At 39.8% G+C, this 21,902-nt stretch overlaps 2 long non-coding RNA genes across 2 annotated transcripts; both read right to left on the bottom strand.

The window, feature by feature from the left end:
* Positions 1 to 11,070: 11,070 nt before the first annotated feature.
* On the bottom strand, positions 11,071 to 12,709 carry LOC115668914 (uncharacterized). Its single transcript, XR_008818527.1, has 3 exons — positions 12,605 to 12,709; positions 11,991 to 12,047; positions 11,071 to 11,170 (listed from the first exon to the last, which is right to left on the bottom strand). It is a non-coding gene; the product is annotated as an uncharacterized LOC115668914 (long non-coding RNA).
* A 5,127-nt stretch (positions 12,710 to 17,836) lies between these two features.
* LOC130140454 (uncharacterized) lies at positions 17,837 to 19,457 on the bottom strand. Its single transcript, XR_008818439.1, has 3 exons — positions 19,354 to 19,457; positions 18,740 to 18,796; positions 17,837 to 17,919 (listed from the first exon to the last, which is right to left on the bottom strand). It is a non-coding gene; the product is annotated as an uncharacterized LOC130140454 (long non-coding RNA).
* Between the last annotated feature and the right edge of the window lie 2,445 nt (positions 19,458 to 21,902).

Here is a 21,902-nt window from a genome sequence, read left to right as displayed (position 1 = left end):
TTAAACTACAGATCTAGAGCGGGAGAAGATAACTCCCGGATCTAGAACTAAATCGATATAGTTCAAACTCTCGTATTTAGAATAAGATCAGAAGAAGGGAGTTCCCATATCTAAATTATAAGAGGAGAAAAAATAAGGGAAAAATAATAAAAACACGAACAAAATCAACAAGAGAGAGAATGGAGAGTGAGACCGGCTCAAACTATCTCTCCATGACCGAAGGTTGAAGAAGACGATGGAAGGAGAAGAAACAAGAAGACATTTCGTCTCCTTTGTACAACGGTTGAACTGTGCATCGAAACATATAATAGTTATTATCGTGGTCATGGATTCTGAAGTGCAGTTTCCGTAATTTAACTTTCATTGCATTTTGTAATTCACATCAAATATTGGATAGATTAGCCTGGCAGCTATTGTTTTAAATATACATATTGAATTTCCCTCATTTTATATCTCACCTTTGGGGATTGATAAGCCATAGAGGACTTACGGCAAAAAAAAAAAATCAAGCTATGAGATTGATCGAGTCCTATCTCGTATGCTGGTTTGAGAACAATTAGATAGATTAAACTGCAGATTAGGATTAATTCAAATTTGAGGCATACATTGACCGTCTAGGATCGTGAGCTAATTTTGCTTAACAAATCAAAATTAGTGCCAGCAGAAACTGAATTATGTTTGTTGGATTAGCTCAGAAGAAAAAGGAAGTTTTTTGTGGGATTTTTAATTAATTTTGTTGGGTTGAATGTGGTCAACAAAAAGAGGTTTGAAAGTGTGGTTAAGTGGACGCCCTTGTGGATGAGTTTGTACTAGGAGTCTCAGAACTGAACCGGAAAATCGAATCGAGATACGAATCGAACCGAATCGAATCGAAAATTTCGTGCATTTCAGTTCGGTTTCGGTTTCGGTTCAGATCATCAAAATTAACCAATTTTTTTTTTCAGTTCGGATCGAACCGAACTGAAATAAACACTCTTCCTCTCGCCGAGACCATCCTCACGGCCCTCCACACTCTTCCTCTCGCTGCCATCCCTGCTCTTCTTCTTCTTCCTCCCCATCGACTTGCTCGAGTCCCAAGCCTCGACCTTGCCATTGCCGCCCCTGCCCTTGCCGCTGCCGCCGCCGCCGCCGCTGCCGCTGTTGCCGGTGACGACACTCATCTCTCTCGAACCCTAAACGCGGAAAACCCCCCAAATCATCAAACCCCATGAATCAGAATCCATGGCTCTCCAAGAAACTCCCCGAAAAAAATCTCCCAAAAAAATGATAAATTACGCCGGGAAAAAAAGGCTCGAAATGGCTGACGCGGCGGCGGCGGCGATCGCTCCGGCGGGGAGGGTTTCCGAATCGATCAGCGGCGGACGGCGGCTCAATTTGCGGATGCGGCGGTCGAAGAAGCCGAGAGCTCGTCGGCAAGAAGAAGAAGAAGATCTCGAGAGAGAGAGAGAGAGAGAGAGGATTTGGGGGTCGAGTTTGGCCTTTCGGAGAGAAGAAGAGAGAGAAAGAGAGGGGGGGTGTGTGTGTGTGTGTGTCTGTGTGCGTCGTGTTCTTTCTCTAATTTTTTTTTCTATTTTTTTTTCTCTTTTTGTGAATTTTCTGCGGGTGGAATTCACCGAGAATGAAAAAAATGTCATTTTGTGGTGCGGTTGCATTTTTTTATATTATTCGATTATTACTGTTATTATTATTGTTATTATTTTTTAATCTGTTTATTTCCTGAAATTTTCTATTTTTTTTGGGTTAAGCCTTTTTTATCCGGAAATCTTAACAATGTTTCTTTTTTTTTTGCCGATGTAGGGATTTTAAAAAAATTATCATAAAAAAATTATCATGAAATTTTTTTCATAAAAACAGAAAACCGAGCCATGAATAAAAAAGAAAAAAAAAACAAAAAAGAAGAAGAAACCGAAAACCAAACCGAACCAAACCGAACCAAATCGGCTTATCGGTTCGGTTCCAATTCGGTTCGGTTCCTATTTGGTTCGGTTCAAGGAGGCACCCTTAACGGTTCGGTTCGGTTCGGTTTTTCAAGAAAACCGAACCGTTTACGGCCCTAGTTTGTACACTGTCGCTGTATGGGAGATTCCATCTCACGTTATTGGAACTTGAACATCACCTTACAGTTTCTTAAAACTGTGGCTGTCATGTAAATTTCTCTCTTTTTCATCAAAATCCTAATTTTTAGTAAATTGGTGCAACCTAGCCAGTTTCACATGAGTCAAGCTCCTAAAAGAAATCATCTAAGTAACAGTACAAGGTGTTGGCCATTTAGAGGTGAATTTGTTTACATGCTTAACATGACGATGCTTTACTCATTTAATGTGAAACTTAAGATGTCACAAACACCTATTGTAACGGGGCTGATGTTCTTATCAATATCCAATCTGACAAGGGTATGGAGTTGATTGATAGAGCAAGAGGGCTCAAACAAGTATGCAGCTTTCATCCGGCTTCCATAATGGCAGCGGGTACAGGAATGGATTGGACAGCATATCGAACCAGGGTAGCATTGCTTGCAGCCCTAGTCCATCCATGAAGTGCACATTTACTTGGGGAGTGCTGCTCAATTAGCATTTATAATGTCCCAATCCATTGGGATAATGATACAAACAGTCCCTGAACTTTGGCCCAATGTGCAATTTGATCCCTGAACTTTTAATTTGTTCAATATAGTCCCTGAACTTTAAGCTGATGTTCAATGTGGCCCCTGAACTTTTAATTTGTTCAATGTCATCCCTGAACTTTTGGTACATGTTCAATTTAGTCCCTGAACTATATGAAAATGTTCAATGTAGTCCCTGAACTTGAATTAATGGAAAGGACTGCATTGAACATTTTCATATAGTTCAGGGACTGAATTGAACATGTACCAAAAGTTCAGGGATGACATTGAACAAATTAAAAGTTCAGGGACCACATTGCACATTAGATTAAAGTTTAGGGACTACATTGAACAAATTAAAAGTTCATGGACCAAAATGCACATTGGGCCAAAGTTCAGGGACTATTTGTGTCATTTTCCCCAATCCATTCTATGTTGGTCAAGTCCTCAAAAGGAATACTCTAAATAGCCATATAAGATGGTGATCATTTGAAAATGCTTATGAATACATCTCAGGTCCTGCCCATCCAATGTGGGTTCTTTCAAATTGGTGCACTCGCATGTTTAACATAAATAAAGTCAGTATGTTAGGACGTAAAGTACATGCTCATGTCAATGAAAGTGCAACAACATTACACAAATCTTTTATTACGATCATAGCAAAAGACATTGAAACTGTAATATAACTAATTATATTGTATGTCTGTACATTCCATCACTCCTTATCGATTTCTTTGAAAATTTTATTTTTACACAGTATCTTGCATTGTGTGTTGAGTGCCTCATAGTTTAGAATCAATCATGTACTCGTGGATTTCTAACTTTTGAAATCTGTAATCTACTATGGGACCTCTAATAATCACCCACAAGCTTTTCTAGCAACCATGCTGGTTTTGATAGTTTCATACATTCTCCAAGTTCTTCTGCACATCCCTACCAAAATGGTACGGTAAGTAGCAACCAGTATCGAACATTACGAGAGGAGAGACCAATTTGAAGCTATATTGTACATAGAGATAAGCATGGTTAGATTCGAATCCAAACTGTAACTAAGGTCCGTTTGTTTCGTGGAAAACATTTTCCAATAAAATCTTTTCCTTATTTTTCGGCTTTGGTTCGCTTAGGAAAATAAGTCAACAAAAAATGTTTTTCTAATCAACGAAAAAGTTTCTCCTACCAAAGTTTAAATTCAGGAAAATGATTTCTTTTTTGGAAGAATTGGAAAATGCTTTTCGAAATATGTTTAGATATTGGCGTTTGGACCCGAAACTCTACAATTAGGCATGAAAACCTCAACGTTGGTTCCCAGGTCCTGACATTCAAGACCAGGTCTCCGATGACTGGGCTCGGGTTCATCGAGGCCAGGCCCAAGACCCTAGTGTCTTGGGCCTAGGCCCCCGACGCCCCTACCCAGGAACATCAAGGCCGGGCCCGAACCCCTAGTGCTTGTACCCGATGCTCCGGCACCCAAACTCAAGTCCATAAATGACATGCTCGGTCCCCGACGCTCAAGCTCTAGTCCCAACCCTCATGCCTAGGTCTACAAAGATCGTGCGTGGGTCATCGGCTCTTGGGCTCGGGTCCTTAATGAATGAAACGTTTGTTCTTAAAAAAATATATATTTTTTAAAATTCGAATTTTTTATTATTTTAAATTATTCTTTTCTTTTTTTTCTATTCTTTTCTTTTTTTATTTTTTCTTTTTCTTTTCTTCCTTTTTCTTTTTGCTTCTTCCTTGGCGGAGGACCGGCGAGCTCGCGACTTCTGGTGGCAAGGCTCAAGCTTGCCCAAGACCAGCAATCTCAAGCCTCATCAGATTGGGTGAGCTCGCCTAAGACCGGCAAGCTCACAACCTTTGGCGGTGAGGCTCGAGCCTCGCCAGATAGGGCAAGTTTGCGGCCTCTTGCGATGAGCACGACAAGTTCGCGGCCTCTAATGGTGAGCCTCGAGGTTGCCCAAGTCCGGCGATCGGCCAAGGAAGAAACAAAAAGAAAAATATATAACTAAAAATAATTAAAAATAATATGAATTTTTTGATAATTTTCCCAATCAGATTTTACTTACCAAATGACGAAAAATACTTTTCAGGTCTTTTTCAAGTTTCAGTCAAATATCGGAAAATAAAATCATTTTCCTGGAAATGACTTCTTAGAAAAAAATTTCTAGAAAATGGTACATTCTGCAAAGCAAACGGAACCTAAGGTTGAGTTTGTTTCACTAAAAATTTCATGGTAAAGGTATTTTCCATGAAAAGTATTTTCAAAGAAAATGATTAATTTTATTTGTTTGGTGGTTCATGGAAATTAATTTCCTTCTTACTAGAAGGAGAAGTCATTCCCTCACTGCAAGCTTGTGTTTTCAATCCCTGGAAAACACTTTCTGTCACCCAAACATCAGAAAGTCGAAAAACAATTTCATGAAAATAGTTTTCCAACTCCATTTATTTCGTAAAAAATGAATGATTTGGAAAATTTTTCCCAATAATAATTGTTTTTATCTTAATCAATGAAAAACATTTTCATTATCAACTACAATTTATACCTAAACAATTTCATGGATAATGAAAATATTTTTCCGTTCATTTATTTTTATAAGCGATACAAGCGATCATTTTTTGAAAATTGTTCAACGAAAACAAACACACCCTAAATTACTTTTATCTAATGAACGCTAATTTTGAATTGATCCCATAAATCTGTCACATGCCAGATTTGAATTTACGTTTGAATCTTTCTCGTCGATCACCATTTAAATAAACCTAATAAATAATTAATTCCATGAGCATTTTATTAATTTTTTATGTCATTTTGTGTATCCGCGCATGCACTTTTGATAACTCTTAAAGAGAGATATCAACAATGATGATAGTTAAATGCCAAAAAAAATTTCAGATTCATTGTTTGAAATTGTAAATACTTCAATGTCAAGGTCATTTATCTTCAAAAGAATGTCCTCCTTAATTGGTACCCGTTGGCACCTTATAAAGGGCCAAAGTAGCTATTGACCATTTTAAGAGAGACATTGACTTTGCGAGACATCGTCTATATAGTAAGTAAGATATCGTTTTATGATTATAAGATATCATGCAAATTATGCCAATCAAATTGTGGTTGTCATAATTTGGCTAACTCGAGGATTGTGTGTAATTAGTATCGACCAACGTTGGCACCAAAATTTGAAATGTCCCGCATAATTGGCTGGTATGGAAGAGGAGAATGATGATTGATATGTTAGAAGTGATCAACATACACGTGGCACGAGCAGTTGGTATACAAGTGGTACGGGCGGCTAGCATATACATCGTAAAAGCAGCTAGCATGATGCCAAACCAGTTAAAAAACTGGGAAAAGTGCCGGAACAATTATATTTCTTATCAAACGTTATCTCTGAAATATTGGAGTAGTGGGGAATGGGTCAGACACATGGTAGAAATGAATTGTAATATATGATGGAACTGTTTGCATGAATATCAAACTTGCTATCAGAAATTGATATTTGTGTTCGTAAAATTTTGCACGTGTCAACGAACAAGTAATATAATAATGAGAAGAGTATCGTCCCACAGAGATTGATGATTAATAAACCAATTAAATATTAAATATAGATTAATTCTAAAATTTATCTAATAGATCAAAATAGAATTGAGAATAAATAAGAGTTGACAATCTTTAAAATGAAATTTTAGAAACTAAATGTAGATAATCAATCAGATAAAATATGTTAGAGCATCCGATTTCACCATAACCACTATATATGAATTTTAGATCATTATAAATACAAGAACGATATCAAACACGTGACAGCGGAATTTTCTAGTCTATTTACTATCAAATCTCTAGGTATAGCAAACCTACTCAGTTTATCAATCCATTATATCTCTATATGAATTTAAATAAATATAAGTGCGTTAAAATCTGTGAATATTCCCGGTTTACAATGAATCTTTTGGACCACCTTATCACCGAAAGCTACACAAATAACATGGTATACTTCTATCCATATTTAATTCATGGTTATATATATATATATATATATATATTATAATGAGTAATTACATATTATCACTTCTTAATCTCAAATATGCACATCAGATCATTCAAATGGTGGCCAATCATTTAAAGGCATTAAGCACAATAATATATAACTCACATGAATGAAATCATTTGTAAAGCATAAAAAGTATGAAATTCATATCATCATGGTTAGACTACATCGTAGCCCTAACAAGAAAACTTAGAATATGATAGAAGAAGAAACGAAAAATATAAATTAAACGATCTTTACCAAAAAAATATATAAATTAAACAAAATATTTTGAATCAAATAACAAGAATTCTGCCACCATTTTTTTCTTCTCTTCAAAATACTTGAAGAACTCCCAGAATAGTGAAAACAAAAACGATAAAAAAAAAATACTAGCTCTGCTAAGCTCTCAATGTTATCCTATTTATAGGATAATATCTAAAAATCCTAACATAAGGCAATTGCTTCTTTTTCGCATAAAACTAGGGAATAAATCCTGGAATTCCCGTTATGATATCCGCATTTTAACTCTTCTCTGGGCAGCATATTTCTTTCTTTCTTTTTGCCATATTTTCCTTATTTTCTCCACGTCTAATTATTCTGCATAAACATGGAAAATTTGAATGAAATAAAATGAAATCCAAATATTTTCTAACAAATATTGCTGTATTTGTTGCCTAAAGTAGGTAAAAATAACTCTATTTTTATAGAGTTATCAATTTGCTGCATCCATAACGTGGTGAACGCATCCAGAATGTCGGGGAGACAACGTGAAGAACTCATAAGAAACGCGGAGAACAAGTCTTAGAACGTGGAATTGAGATCTAAGAGGCTCATGGCTATAAAGGACACCTTCAAAGCCAATGCCGGCCTATAGGGCCCGCGACCAAAAACTTAGTGAGCACTTTTTTGGGGAACACATCCAAAACTTGAGAACAAGTTTTTGAATGTGAGAGTGAGATACTAGAATCTCATGACTGAAAAAAGAACTTCTTAAGCATAATGAAGGACGTACGCTCAACCAAATAACAATATGTTAATTATATTTTCTCTAAGTTTTCTTTCCTTTTCTTTTATTTTGCAAAAGTCGCGGATTTGAGCCGATGCTACTAACCTTTAGTCTTAAGTTCCTCGTAAGCTTAGTTCATGTTCTTTTCTGAAGTGTAAATCGTCTGACCAAAAATATAACGACCGCATTTTTCGTATTTGCTAGTCTCGAATTTGGTCCTCATTGAAGAGTCTTCCTCAAAAGGGTCGAGGTCCACTTTGGCGAGTTTAGGAGGAATTGGTACTAATCTTTTTAGTTGATGGCACATGCTCAGACATACAGACAAATAGACATTTGCGAAGAGAAAATTATCAAAAAAGTCCTAAATCTATTGAAATTGTGTCAATTCAGTACGAAACTTTTTTTTGGGCCAATTGAGTCCTAAACCTTTTACATTTGTGTCAATCCAGTCCATCCAGCAGAAATCGCAGACATTGATAATATTTTAATAATTTTCCAATTTTATTTATTTTTTTTTCTCCTTCCTTTCTTCCTCTAGCTGGTCGCCGGACTTCGGCGACTGGTCAGAGGCTAGAGCCGGTGAGGTTGAGACGACGCGATCCATGGACATAAAGGGGAGAGATCCACGGACCAAGGCAACTCATGAAAGTCCAAGTTCTTCGTTCTTACCGGTCAACGACCTTGAGCTGCCACGTATCCAATTCATTAGGGCCCCCGTTAGATTTACAAACTCGCACATACTTTTCCAAAGCTCCTCTCCTTCATTTTTGTTTTTTTCCCTCTATTGTTGGTCAACACAGGGTTAGATACGGCCCTCCTTGTCCCATCTGACTAAGGATGTTTAATGGCGGCTTGAATTTTAGTCATAAAGGCCTATTCATATATGAGAAAATTGGATTAACATTCTCGCTTTTTACACCACAAGTTAAATGAAAAAATTACCAAAAAAATTTTAAACCTATTACGGTTATACAAATTTAGTCATAAATATTTTTTTTTTGCAAATTGAGTCATAAACCATTTGCATTTGTGTCATTCAGTCAGTTCGACCAATGTTAGTCGATCGGCGCTGACATGGACGCTAGTTATCCTACGTGGCGCGATCGGCGCTAATGTGGATAAATTTTAATTATTTTTTTATTTTTTCTTTTCTTTCTCTTTCTTTTTTCTTTCTTCCTTCTTCCTCTGGTTGGTCACTAGACCTCGGCGACTGGCCAAAGGTGAGGGTCAGTGAGGGGCCAATGGTGATATCGAGGTCGAGCCTTGCTCAACGAGGGCGAGGCTCGCCTTCGCTGGGCAAAGGGTAGTTGTTCGCGTAGAGGCGCGAGGCTTGGCACCAGTGCTCTTCTGCCATGTTCTTTCCGGCCTGTCAACACAACACATCAGATTGAGTGGTTTTCAGACTGACCGTGACCCTCAATATGCACAAAAGCAACAATCAAACAACCAAACCCTGAAAAATAGATACCTTGCCCAGATCTTGTACGGTCGAGCCTCACCAAGGGCGGACGAGTCTCACCCTTGCCAGACCTCACCGGCCAACAGAAGAAGGAAAAATAAAAGAAAGAAAAAATAAATAAATAATATTAAAATATTTTAAAAATTGTCCACGTTAACGTCGGCCGCACTACGTGGGACGGTCGACGTCCAGGTCAACGCTGGCTAGCCAAAATTGGCCGGATTGACTGAATTAGCGCAAATGCAAAATGTTTAAGATCCAATTAGCAAAATAAAGGAGGGGTTTAAAACTGAATTATCACAATTGCAATAGATTTAAGATTTTTTTGATATTTTTCTCTAACTTAAATACCATCTTGATTTTTTGAAACCTACAATTGTCATCCTCTCTTCCTTTCCATATGTAATTTCCCATATCATCGCTTTCTTTCCCAACTCACTCTCGCAACCCACTCTCTTTTTCACTCCTCCTCCCTTTGACGGACCCACCACCGCATCTCCCTCTCTCCACCGTGCGACCCGTCCTTGAACGAACTATGCATGCATTTGGCAATATAGTATCTAGATCAGTTGGCATTAGTCTTTTGAAATTTAAGAAAATACTGGAGGTCCTGTGTTCAAGCTCTCTGCCCTTTGTTTATCTATTCAATTGAATTAATTTTCATGTTTCGGATCTAGGCCAAATTCTAGTTTGTTTCGTAGAAGATAAATATATTTTTCGTTGGTTATATTTTATTCAATTAATGTGCAATGCTAAAAAAATTGACACATGATAACTGACAAGGTAGGGGTTAATTTACGAAAATTGAGCGCATGGTCAATCTTGGAATGCAGGGGTAAGAAAGTTAAAAATGTTTTGAGGTAACGATAATAGTCATCCTTGTATTTAGGAAAAGTTTCAAATAAGGGCCTGAATCAAACATTATGTCAAATAAGGACATGAAGTGGCCATGATAGTTTCAAATAAAGGCCTGACTTCGCTGGTCACTGGCCAGCTAAATATTCCGGCCTATCAAGGGCATTTTCGTCTAAATACAATTTTAATTTTAAATTATTACTTCTTTTTCTTTCTTTTTTCTTTTTTTTTCTTTTCTTTTTTCCTTTTTCTGGTTTTTTCTTTCTTTATCTCTGATGAATGAAAAGGAAAAAAGAAAGAAAAAAGGAAAAAAGGGAAAATTTTCAAAAAAAGTAAAGGACGAAAATGCCCTTAGCCATCTAGAAAGTTAGGCCCTTTTTTGAAACCGATATATCCACTTCATGTCCTTATTTGAAACAAGATTCACTTTAGACCCTTATTTGAGAAAATGATAGTACTTCATGCCCTTATTTGAAACAAAATTCACCTCATGCCCTTATTTGAAAAAATGAAGGCACTTCATGCTCCTATTTGGAATTTTCCCTTGTAATTATGTCCGTAAATCAAAACCTCTTCTCCACTTTTCTTGGCCCGCATCGTCTTTCTACTTCTTAAAATGATTCACTGATCGTCCCTCAATAATTTCGGTAATGGAATTTGCTAATATGACATAAACTCCCTTAAAAAATTGCTAACTCCGATTCTCTCTCGGGGCAATTGGTAACCCCACCACCGCATGGTGGCCGTGTCTTAGGCGACGGGATGACCGCAAGTCGACCGTTGTAGCCTCACCAACCGTAGGTAGTGGCCGTTGGCAGTGCTCGCGTCTGTCTCTCTCCCTCTCCCCCAAAATCATAGATTTGGAACCTGTGCTCGTGGACTTTCACACTATGGTCGCGGCATCATCGCCCGTCTAGCTTCAGCCAATGCTCGTGTCACACCCCAAACTCAACAAGAATAAGGGCATGACACGGCCATCCTTTAACAAAAGGACGCAGCCTAAACATAACCAAAACTCACATGATATCAAAATATATGCAACCACATATATACATGATATAAAGTTTATTTGCTTACAATATCAGAGTTAACTACAATCCACCAAAAAAGCTAAGTACATTAAGCTCCACATCCATGTGTAACTCATACCAAAAAGTCCCAACTATCAAAATGTTCTTCCCGACACCGGAACTCTCACGCCTACTAGCGTCTCGGTGAAGAACCTGAAAAACAAGTTAGATGAGAGGAATGAGCTACCACGGCTCAGTGAGTAATACATTTCTTCTAGGTAGATCGAGCACCCACTATGCACACAGTTATAAGACCAAACGAAAGCTCAATTAATCCCAACTCCAACATATCACAAACTTCAAAGTTAAAATACGTTATATACCAGTTCAAACATAACCTTTTCACAATAGAAAATCTCGTTTTAATTAATAATATCAAAGGAGAAACCAATGGTCAATTCCATTGGCCAATCTCGTCGAAAAGCACACGCCAATGGTCTATTCCATCGGCCAATCTCATGCTCATAAATCTAAGTATGATCACGGATAACGCCCCGTGAAAGGCGACCAAGATTCCCCCCTTGGCAAGGTCTCCACCTACTATAAGCAGGTGGCTCGGCTCACAAGGATATCCTAGACTAGTATGCGCATACCTACAACCCCTTATTTGGGTTCACAGAGACACTGAGCATCAAAATCCACAACCTCCCATACCAGCAAATCCAATCCACAATCAAAATCACCAATATCCAAAAATCATTTCGCAAACGGGTATATAACCCTTTAAAAATCACATTCAAACTCAAGAACTCCTCATAAGTCTTTCACAAAAGGTTTCACAAACCCTTTTTCATTCCATAAGTTCAAACCGAAACCAAAAGGAATCTTCTATTTCAAATACACAAAATGACAGTAAATGCTCGATCCAGTTTTTATGCGAACAAAATGCCATTGCTTATATGATAACATATCTAATACATATCATTTTCTAAACATGAGTTTACAAATTCAAAGAACAAATAGTACCACTCACCTTGAAAAGCTGAAAAACTAACCTACGGCGGTTTCTCGAGCCGACGCACTCGAATACCTAACAATAAGCCGAAAAACGGTATCAAAATCGAGTAAAATGATACTTCAATTACGATTCGGCTCAACTAAGCTTAGACGCTAATATAACGACTAAAAGACGCTCCCAAATCACTCGTCCAAAGCGATTATCCAAATTCGTCCACGATGCGGAATTTGAGCGCAAAACTTAATTGCGCCATAATTTTCTCCACTAAACTCCGTTCTAAGCGAACTTATAGTCAAGAGAAAGCTTATTCAGAGCACTACAGGAACCCCAACTTGGCAGCCCCAAAATCGAGCCGAAAACCGACGAAAATCGGCCTAAAAACCACTATTCGCGCACTGTTCACTGCGCGCACTCAACTTCAAAAATTCATATCCAGCAAACCGTAAGTCCAAATCAGATTCCGTAAAATCCCACGGCTCCGCAACACTGTAAACTACCAATTCTATAAATATACGCAGCTGAACGACTCAAAAATCAGACTTCTCCGCTCGAATTTCCCAAAATTCCGAATTTAAACCCTAAATCGGAAAACTTCTCCGATCAAACGAACGAGGGGCGCGAGTCCTTACCGAGCGTTGCGATTCGAAGTCGAATCGGCTAGGTGAGGTCCACGCGGCGCAAAACCCTCCCTTTCTTCTTCTTCTTCTCTTCCTCTCCTTTCTCTTCTTTTCCTCTCTGTTTTTCTGTTTCTGTTCGTGCTGCCCTTGGCTTCTTAAAGAAGAGCCGAACATCACTATTCCTTCTTTTGACTTGTTGACTTGTTGACCTTTTTTTTTTTTTTTTCAGAACCCATATTTTATATTCTCCCCTCCTTAAAAAAATTTCGCCCTCGAAATTTAGAGCGAAATTTAGACGTGCCTCAATCATCGAACAAGTGAGGGTATTTGCGTCTTGCCTCCTCCTCAAGCTCCCAAGTGGCCTCCCTCTCAGTGTGGTTTTGCCATTGAATCTTTACGTACGGAATAGTGCGTTGTCGTAGCACTTGATCTTTTCTATCAACAATGCGTACTGGTTGCTCGTCATATGATAGGTTTTCCTTTAACCGCAAAGGTGTAAAGTCAAGCACATGTTCAGGATTTGGCACATATCTTCGCAATAAAGACACATGAAACACATCATGCATGCTCGATAACGCTGGTGGTAAAGCCAGTTTATAAGCAACTTCACCAATCTTCTCTAATATTAAGAATGGTCCCACATATCTTGGACTTAACTTACCACGAGTGCCAAATCTCATAACGCCTTTCATTGGAGAGACTTTGAGGAATACCTGATCTCCCACATTGAACTCTACCTTGCGTCTTTTGAGGTCAGCATAGCTTTTCTGACGGCTTTGTGCTGTTCTCAAATGCTCTCGAATCACCTTGACTTTTTCTTCTGACTGCTGAATAAACTCTGGACCGGTTAATCTTTTCTCACCAACATCATCCCAACATACGGGAGTTCTGCATTTTCGACCGTATAGAGCTTCAAAAGGAGCCATCTTGATGCTAGAATGATAGCTGTTATTATAAGAAAACTCCGCCAAATGAAGGTGTTCGTCCCACGAACCGCCAAAGTCAATAACACAGGATCTAAGCATGTCCTCTAATGTCTGAATCGTTCTTTCAGACTGTCCATCTGTTTGCGGGTGAAAAGCCATGCTAAAGTTGAGTTTCGTACCCAATGCTCCTTGCAAACTCTTCCAAAAGTTAGACACAAACCTAGGATCCCTGTCAGAAACAATGCTCACTGGCACCCCATGAAGCTTCACTATCTCATTAACATACCGCTTCGCCATATCCTCAAGTAAAAGACCGAATCGATATGACAAAAAGTGAGCAGATTTAGTCAATCGATCGACAATCACCCATATAGCATTCTTACCACTAGGTGTCCTCGGTAGACCGACGATGAAGTCCATGGTAATATGCTCCCACTTCCACTTAGGTATTTCAAGTGGGTGTAGCTGTCCACCTGGTTTCTGATGCTCAATCTTCACTTGCTGGCAAACCAGACACTGGTCAACAAACTTCACGATATCTTTCTTCATGTTGATCCACCAAAAATTCTCTCTCACATCCCTGTACATTTTAGTGCTTCCCGGATGGATAGAGAATCTCGTACTATGAGCTTCCTGCAATATCTCTTTTTTCAATCCCGAATCATTAGGAACGCAAAGCCGACCATGAAACCTCAATGACCCATCCGCATGGATACTGAAGTCCTTTTGTCTCACAGCTTCTACTCCTTCTCTAATCTTTCCCAACTGAGAATCCCCATTCTGTTTGGCCTTAATTCTATCAATCAACATTGGTTGTACTTGAAGATTAGCTAATCGAGCACCAAGCTGATGTACCAATACCTCCAAGTCCAACTTCCTCATATCCTCAAGAATAGGCTTCTGAGAAGTGAGCAATGTAGCCATGTTTCCATAAAATTTACGACTTAGGGCATCGGCTACTACATTTGCCTTACCTGGATGGTAATTGATAGACAGGTCGTAATCCTTTAAGAGTTCTAGCCATCTCCTCTGTCTCGTGTTTAATTCTTTCTGAGTAAAGATGTACTTCAAACTCTTATGATCAGTAAAGACCTCACATTTCTCACCATACAAGTAGTGCCGCCATATCTTCAAGGCAAACACAACCGCTGCTAACTCCAAATCATGAGTGAGATAATTTCTCTCATGTACTTTCAACTATCTAGAGGCATAGGCTACAACTTTACCATTCTGCATAAGAACACAACCTAAACCTTCCTTAGATGCATCACAGTAGATTGTGAAACCACTAGTACCTGAAGGCAAAGTCAATATAGGAGCCGACACTAACCGTCTTTTCAACTCTTGGAAACTGCTCTCACACTGATCTGACCACACAAATTTAACTCCCTTCTGAGTTAGGCGAGTAAGTGGACCGGCAAGTTTAGAAAATCCCTCCACAAATCGCCTATAGTAGCCAGCTAGACCAAGAAAACTTCTCACTTCAGTGACATTGGTAGGGTGACTTCATTGGACAACTGCTTCAACTTTCCTCGGGTCAACCGAAATGCCATCCTTCGAGATTATATGGCCTAAGAATTCTATATGATCAAGCCAGAAATCGCACTTACTGAATTTAGCAAACAACTTCTTTTCACGCAAAGTTTGCAAGACAAACCTCAAGTGTTGTTTATGTTCCTCCAAACTCTTCGAATACACCAAAATATCATCAATGAACACCATAATAAACTTATCAAGATACTGCCTGAACACCCTATTCATCAAATCCATAAAAGCAGCAGGAGCATTTGTTAATCCAAAAGGCATGACAAGAAATTCATAATGGCCATACCTTGTCCTGAAAGCAGTTTTTGATACATCATCTGCCTTTATCTTCAACTGATGATACCCAGAACGAAGGTCAATCTTAGAAAATACCTGAGCTCCCTGAAGTTGATCAAACAAATCATCAATCCGGGGCAAAGGGTATTTATTTTTTATCGTCACCTTATTAAGTTCTCGATAATCGATGCAAAGCCGCATACTACCATCCTTCTTTTTTTACAAAAGGAACTGGAGCTCCCCAAGGTGAAATGCTGGGTCTAATAAAACCCTTATCCAACAACTCCTGCAGTTGTACTTTCAATTCCTTCAATTCAGACGGTGCCATCCGATATGGCGCCTTAGAGATAGGCGTAGTATCAGGCATCAAATCAATAAAAAAATCAATCTCTCTATCAGGAGGCAAGCCAGGCAAATCTACAGGAAACACATCTGGAAATTCTCTGACAATAGGAATATTTTCAAGCTTTACAACATCTTTACTTGTGTCTTTTACACAAGCCACATAACCACAACAACCCTTCCTCAAAAGCTTCCTCACTTGTAAAGCCGATATCAATCTTGGCAAAGTGCCTTTACAACTTCCCGAAAAAGAGAATTTGGGTTGATTTGGAAGTCGAAAGACAACCTTCTTAGAATAGCAATCAACAGTTGCATGATATGTGGATAACCAATCCATTCCCAGAATAACATCGAAATCCCGTATATCTAACTCCACCAAATCGACAGGTAATACTACATCATTAATCCGGAGCAAACATCTCTTGAACACACGGTTAGCAATCAGGAAATTTCCAGTAGGAGTATAAACATACATTTCATGCTCAAGAGGCTCAGGCAACACATCAAGTTTCCTTGCGAAGTCAATGGCAATAAAGGAATGCGTAGCACCCGGATCAAATAGCGCATACGCATATTGAGAGGCAATATAAATATTACCTGCAACAACTGCGTTGGACGCCGCCGCATCCTCCTTTGTTATCGCAAAAACTTTCCCAGTCGCCTTTTGCCTTTCTTGATTTCCTTGAGGCCTACCAGCTGAAGATGCAGTTTTCCTCATAGAACAAGCAGATGCTAGGTGCCCAGGCTGCCCACAAACAAAACACACTCTACTATCTCCAGGGATATCCTTCTGTGTAGGACAATCACGCGCCATATGTCCTATTTTCCCACAAAGGAAGCAAGCTCCTGTCTTGCGGTAACAAGGACCGCTATGACGCTTGCCACAAGTAGCACATGGACCCAGATTACTCTGAATCTTGGGCCTTCCTGACTGATTGAAATCCCTCCGCTTTTTGCTACTATTGGTCAGACTATCATGATAATCAGTGGGCTTAAACCTCTTGTACTGAGGTGCACCCCGTGCGCCGCTCTCCAACATGTCTTGCTCCACCCTAATCGCTCGATCCAAGACATCTTTGTACGTAGTCAGTACAAAAGGCGTGAGAATACTGCGAATATCAGGTCGAAGTCCTCGCTGAAAGTGTTCTGCCCTCCGCTTTTCACTAGCCACGAAGCCTTCCTCGAATCTACTAAGCTGATTAAAGCGGGCTGCATACTCCATAACTGACGAGCTACCTTGAGATACATTTGCAAAGTCACTCCTCATCTTCGCTTGGAATGACTCGGGGAAGAATTGGGCATTGAATGCTTCAGTGAAGTCCTTCCAGGAAATGATTACATCAGTACCTCCAAGGGCTGGTCTAGTCCCTTGCCACCAACATATAGCTTCACCTTCCAAATATCGAGTGGCAAAGTTAACCTTTTGATTGCCATGAACATTTTCCGCTCTAAAGATTTCCTCTGTGCTTCTAATCCAACCATCGGCCTTAAGAGGATCAAACTTCCCATCAAACTTAGGTGGATCTGCCTTTCTGAATTGTGCGAAGGTGCATGAGTCAGTGGTGCCACCTTCACTTAATTCCTTCGCCTGACGATACCAATGAATCATTGCTTGAGTGAAATCAATCGGGGGATTAGGCTCTTAGGGTTCTTCCCTAGCTTCTCGTGAGTCGGAACTCACTTCATATTGGTCCTCCCGTCTCCTCTTTAAAGTCACACCTTGAGAACGTTGAGGCATATCTCTAGAGTCAGAAGTAATGACTCGCTTGCCTTTATTCTTCTTAAGAACTGAGGCAAGTGGCTCCGAGTCAGAACTCATGGTCGCCTGAATCCAAGAATGAAATACCACTTAGTATATAAAAATCTAGCGCAAAAATCTATCACACAATCTCACAACATCCCATATCTATACTCCAAAAATCAAAACTTATGCTCTGATACCAATAAATGTCACACCCCAAACTCAACAAGAATAAGGGCATGACGCGGCCATCCTTTAACAAAAGGACGCAGCCTAAACATAACCAAAACTCACATGATATCAAAATATATGCAACCACATATATACATGATATAAAGTTTATTTGGTTACAATATCAGAGTTAATTACAATCCACCAAAAAAGCTAAGTACATTAAGCTCCATATCCATGTGTAACTCGTACCAAAAAGTCCCAATTATCAAAATGTTCTCCCCGACACCGGAACTCTCACGCCTACTAGCGTCTCGGTGAAGAACCTGAAAAACAAGTTAGATGAGAGGAATGAGCTACCACGGCTCAGTGAGTAATACATTTCTTCTAGGTAGATCGAGCACCCACTATGCACACAGTTATAAGACCAAACGAAAGCTCAATAAATCCCAACTCCAACATATCACAAACTTCAAAGTTAAAATATGTTATATACCAGTTCAAACATAATATTTTCACAATAGAAAATCTCGTTTTAATTAATAATATCAAAGGAGAAACCAATGGTCAATTCCATTGGCCAATCTCGTCGAAAAGCACACGCCAATGGTCTATTCCATCGGCCAATCTCATGCTCATAAATCTAAGTATGATCACGGATAACGCCCCGTGAAAGGCGACCAAGATTCCCCCCTTGGCAAGGTCTCCACCTACTATAAGCCGGTGGCTCGGCTCACAAGGATATCCTAGACTAGTATGCGCATACCTACAACCCCTTATTTGGGTTCACAGAGACACTGAGCATCAAAATCCACAACCTCCCATACCAGCAAATCCAATCCACAATCAAAATCACCAATATCCAAAAATCATTTCGCAAACGGGTATATAACCCTTTAAAAATCACATTCAAACTCAAGAACTCCTCATAAGTCTTTCACAAAAGGTTTCACAAACCCTTTTTCATTCCATAAGTTCAAACCGAAACCAAAAGGAATCTTCTATTTCAAATACACAAAATGGCAGTAAATGCTGGATCCAGTTTTTATGCGAACAAAATGCCATTGCTTGTATGATAACATATCTAATACATATCATTTTCTAAACATGAGTTTACAAATTCAAAGAACAAATAGTACCTCTCACCTTGAAAAGTTGAAAAACTAACCTACGGCGGTTTCTCGAGCCGACGCACTCGAATACCTAACAATAAGCCGAAAAACGGTATCAAAACCGAGTAAAATGATACTTCAATTATGATTCGGCTCAACTAAGCTTAGACGCTAATATAACGACTAAAAGACGCCCCCAAATCACTCGTCCAAAGCGATTATCCAAATTCGTCCACGATGCGGAATTTGAGCGCAAAACTTAATTGCGCCATAACTTTCTCCACTAAACTCCGTTCTAAGCGAACTTATAGTCAAGAGAAAGCTTATTCAGAGCACTACAGGAACCCCAACTTGGCAGCCCCAAAATTGAGCCGAAAACCGACGAAAATCGGCCTAAAAACCACTGTTCGCGCACTGTTCACTGCGCGCACTCAACTTCAAAAATTCATATCCAGCAAACCGTAAGTCCAAATCAGATTCCGTAAAATTCCACGGCTCCGCAACACTGTAAACTACCAATTCTATAAAAATACGCAGCTGAACGACTCAAAAATCAGACTTCGCCGCTCGAATTTCCCAAAATTCCGAATTTAAACCCTAAATCGGAAAACTTCTCCGATCAAACGAACGAGGGGCGCGAGTCCTTACCGAGCGTTGCGATTCGAAGTCGAATCGGCTAGGTGAGGTCCACGCGGCGCAAAACCCTCCCTTTCTTCTTCTTCTTCTCTTCCTCTCCTTTCTCTTCTTTTCCTCTCTGTTTTTCTGTTTCTGTTCGTGCTGCCCTTGGCTTCTTAAAGAAGAGCCGAACATCACTATTCCTTCTTTTGACTTGTTGACTTGTTGACCTTTTTTTTTTTTTTTTTTTTCCAGAACCCATATTGTACAGCTCGCCTTGGGAGCCACCATTGGCGGTCAACTCACGAGCTTCAGGCAGTGGCCATCACGTGATTGCCGCGGTCTTCATCTCTCTCCCCAGTTCTAGATTTTGGACACAGGTCACATACACGATAGTTGCACGTACATTCGTCATGCTTCGGTCTTGACTCAAGTGTCTTCATTGTGGCCACACGAACCACCACCCGTTCGGCGTCGCCATTGCCATCGCCATCGCCATCGGGAGCTTGCCTCGCAAACTGTCTTCTTCCTTCTCTTACAAATCTCGAATCTGAGATCTAAGGCGTCAAGTGATCATGTCAGTCTTGCGGTGAGTATCATATGATCCAGATGGTGCCGTACGGTTTATAAATTATGCAATATATTTTAGGGAAAAAACCACCAAACACCCCAAATTATGCCCATTGTGACACATTTACCCCGAACTTTTTTTCGTGACACCAAAAAATCCCAAACTTTTACTCGTGTGACACATTTACCCTCCGTTAGGGTTTTGTGAAAAAACACCGTTAAAAGTCCTACGTGACCGTTGACTTGGACGACGGAATGCGAACGGCACTGACGCGGCATCCACGTGGTGTCTAAGAAGCAAAGCAGCGTCGTTTTACATTTGACGTGGCTGAAGAAATAAAAATAAAAAGGACATCGTCTCTCTCTCACAGTAGCTTCACGTTCAAAACTTCTTCCGCCATGTTCAAGAACTCTCTGAAGCTCCACGGTCTCCACCTACACGAACGAGCCCTTTCTTTGTGATCAGTCTCTCTCGCTTGCTCCACCGTTGCTCCTCTGTTGGCCCCCCTCCCCCCGTTGAATTGAAAAACACATTTGCCCCAAATTCTAGTGTTTGTTCATGCTATCTCTCTCTGGAAATCTCAGTCCGTGCTCGCAATTAGTTGTCAAATGGAGAAGCCCAATTGAGCCTTCTCCGTTGAAGCTTCCTGAGGCCCGAGATGGGCAACGAGATTCCTCGCTTCTTTTTTATCGTTCATCTCCTTCGTGCAACTCCAGGAAAGCGCAAAAAGGAAGAAGAAACCATGAGTCCCCAATTGCATTGACGCTCTCATCGATCCGTTTCCTCTTTTTCGAGACTGTAAGAGTTATCATCTTCCCATATTTTCTCCGCACTCCTCTTTCTGAATTAAGCTAAGTTACGTGTGCTTTGTTTGGTTTAAGTAGCCCTCTGTGATTTCTCTCTGCATGTAAAGGCGTTTGTACCTTCAAATCTAATGGGTCTTTCTTTACATGCTTAATTTTTCATATTTAGAGGTTGTTCGAGATTTGCGACATTTCTTAGCGTGATCTCTTGGTTTATTTGCTCAGTGAATACACAATCCTTTTGGTTTATTAGCTTTTTAACAGCAATTACTAAGCTGTAATTCAGTAGGGAAATTGAATCTTTCTTTGATGATTACTTGTGTCTCAAGTCAGAGCATATCCGCTGGCAAGTGCACGCAAATTGAATGTCGTCCTGTTTGTTGTAAGGTTAGCCACAAGCAGCGAGACAACGCCTTGAACTAGCTAGTAGGATTTAAATTGGTAGTCTCGAGTCTTGACCAGCGAATTTGAGCTTAAATTTGCAATCGTTAGAGACATTAGATTGTGTTGAATTGGGTGCAGTGATTAAGTAGAGTGCATATACGTTTGATAATGCAGGTATGTTGGGTCTTAAGCACGTTTTCTCAAGGAAAACTGACATATCGAGTTCATATTGCTTAACAACATGATATATGTTAAAGCATGTTGCCTTTTCTTTGCACGGAAAATTGAGGAGTCTCTTGGCTTTAGTCTCTTGCATACAAAAAGATGGAACATCGTAAAGGGGGAAGGACAACTACAGTTGATATTGAAATAGTATATGACTTTGAGGATGAAATTTGGAGTGGAGCAGAGGTTGCTAACCAAGGTGAAGTTGATGTTGAAGTTGAGCCTGAAGTTGAATTAAGCAATGAAGTTGGGACTGAACTTGTGGTTAGGGCTGAGGCGGGGCTTGATTATGGGGGGGCTAGCCGGAGTGGAGATAGTGAGAGTGATGATGGCCTTTATTTTGAGAGTGATGATAGTGAGGGTGATGATATTGAGATTGATTTATTATCCTGGATGTGCGATAAGCATATCCTATCTAGAGATGAAGAAGGGATGCATGAGGTGGGGATGGTAAGGGAGGCGACATTTTCTATTGATGTGGGACAAGAAGACATGAATGAGGATGAAAATGATGAGGACCTCGAAGAACATGAAGATCTCAATCCTCCTAACTCTAGAGATGAGGAAGTGTGTGACCAAACAAGAGCTTTGACTATTAG

Source organism: Syzygium oleosum, unplaced genomic scaffold, assembly GCF_021117445.2.
Source record: "Syzygium oleosum isolate NSW1041296 unplaced genomic scaffold, Sole_v2.1 Sole_v2.19, whole genome shotgun sequence".
In the NCBI taxonomy this organism is placed as follows: domain Eukaryota; kingdom Viridiplantae; phylum Streptophyta; class Magnoliopsida; order Myrtales; family Myrtaceae; genus Syzygium; species Syzygium oleosum.
Note: the sequence above shows the minus strand (reverse complement) of the source record. Positions and strands in the feature narration are given on the sequence as shown.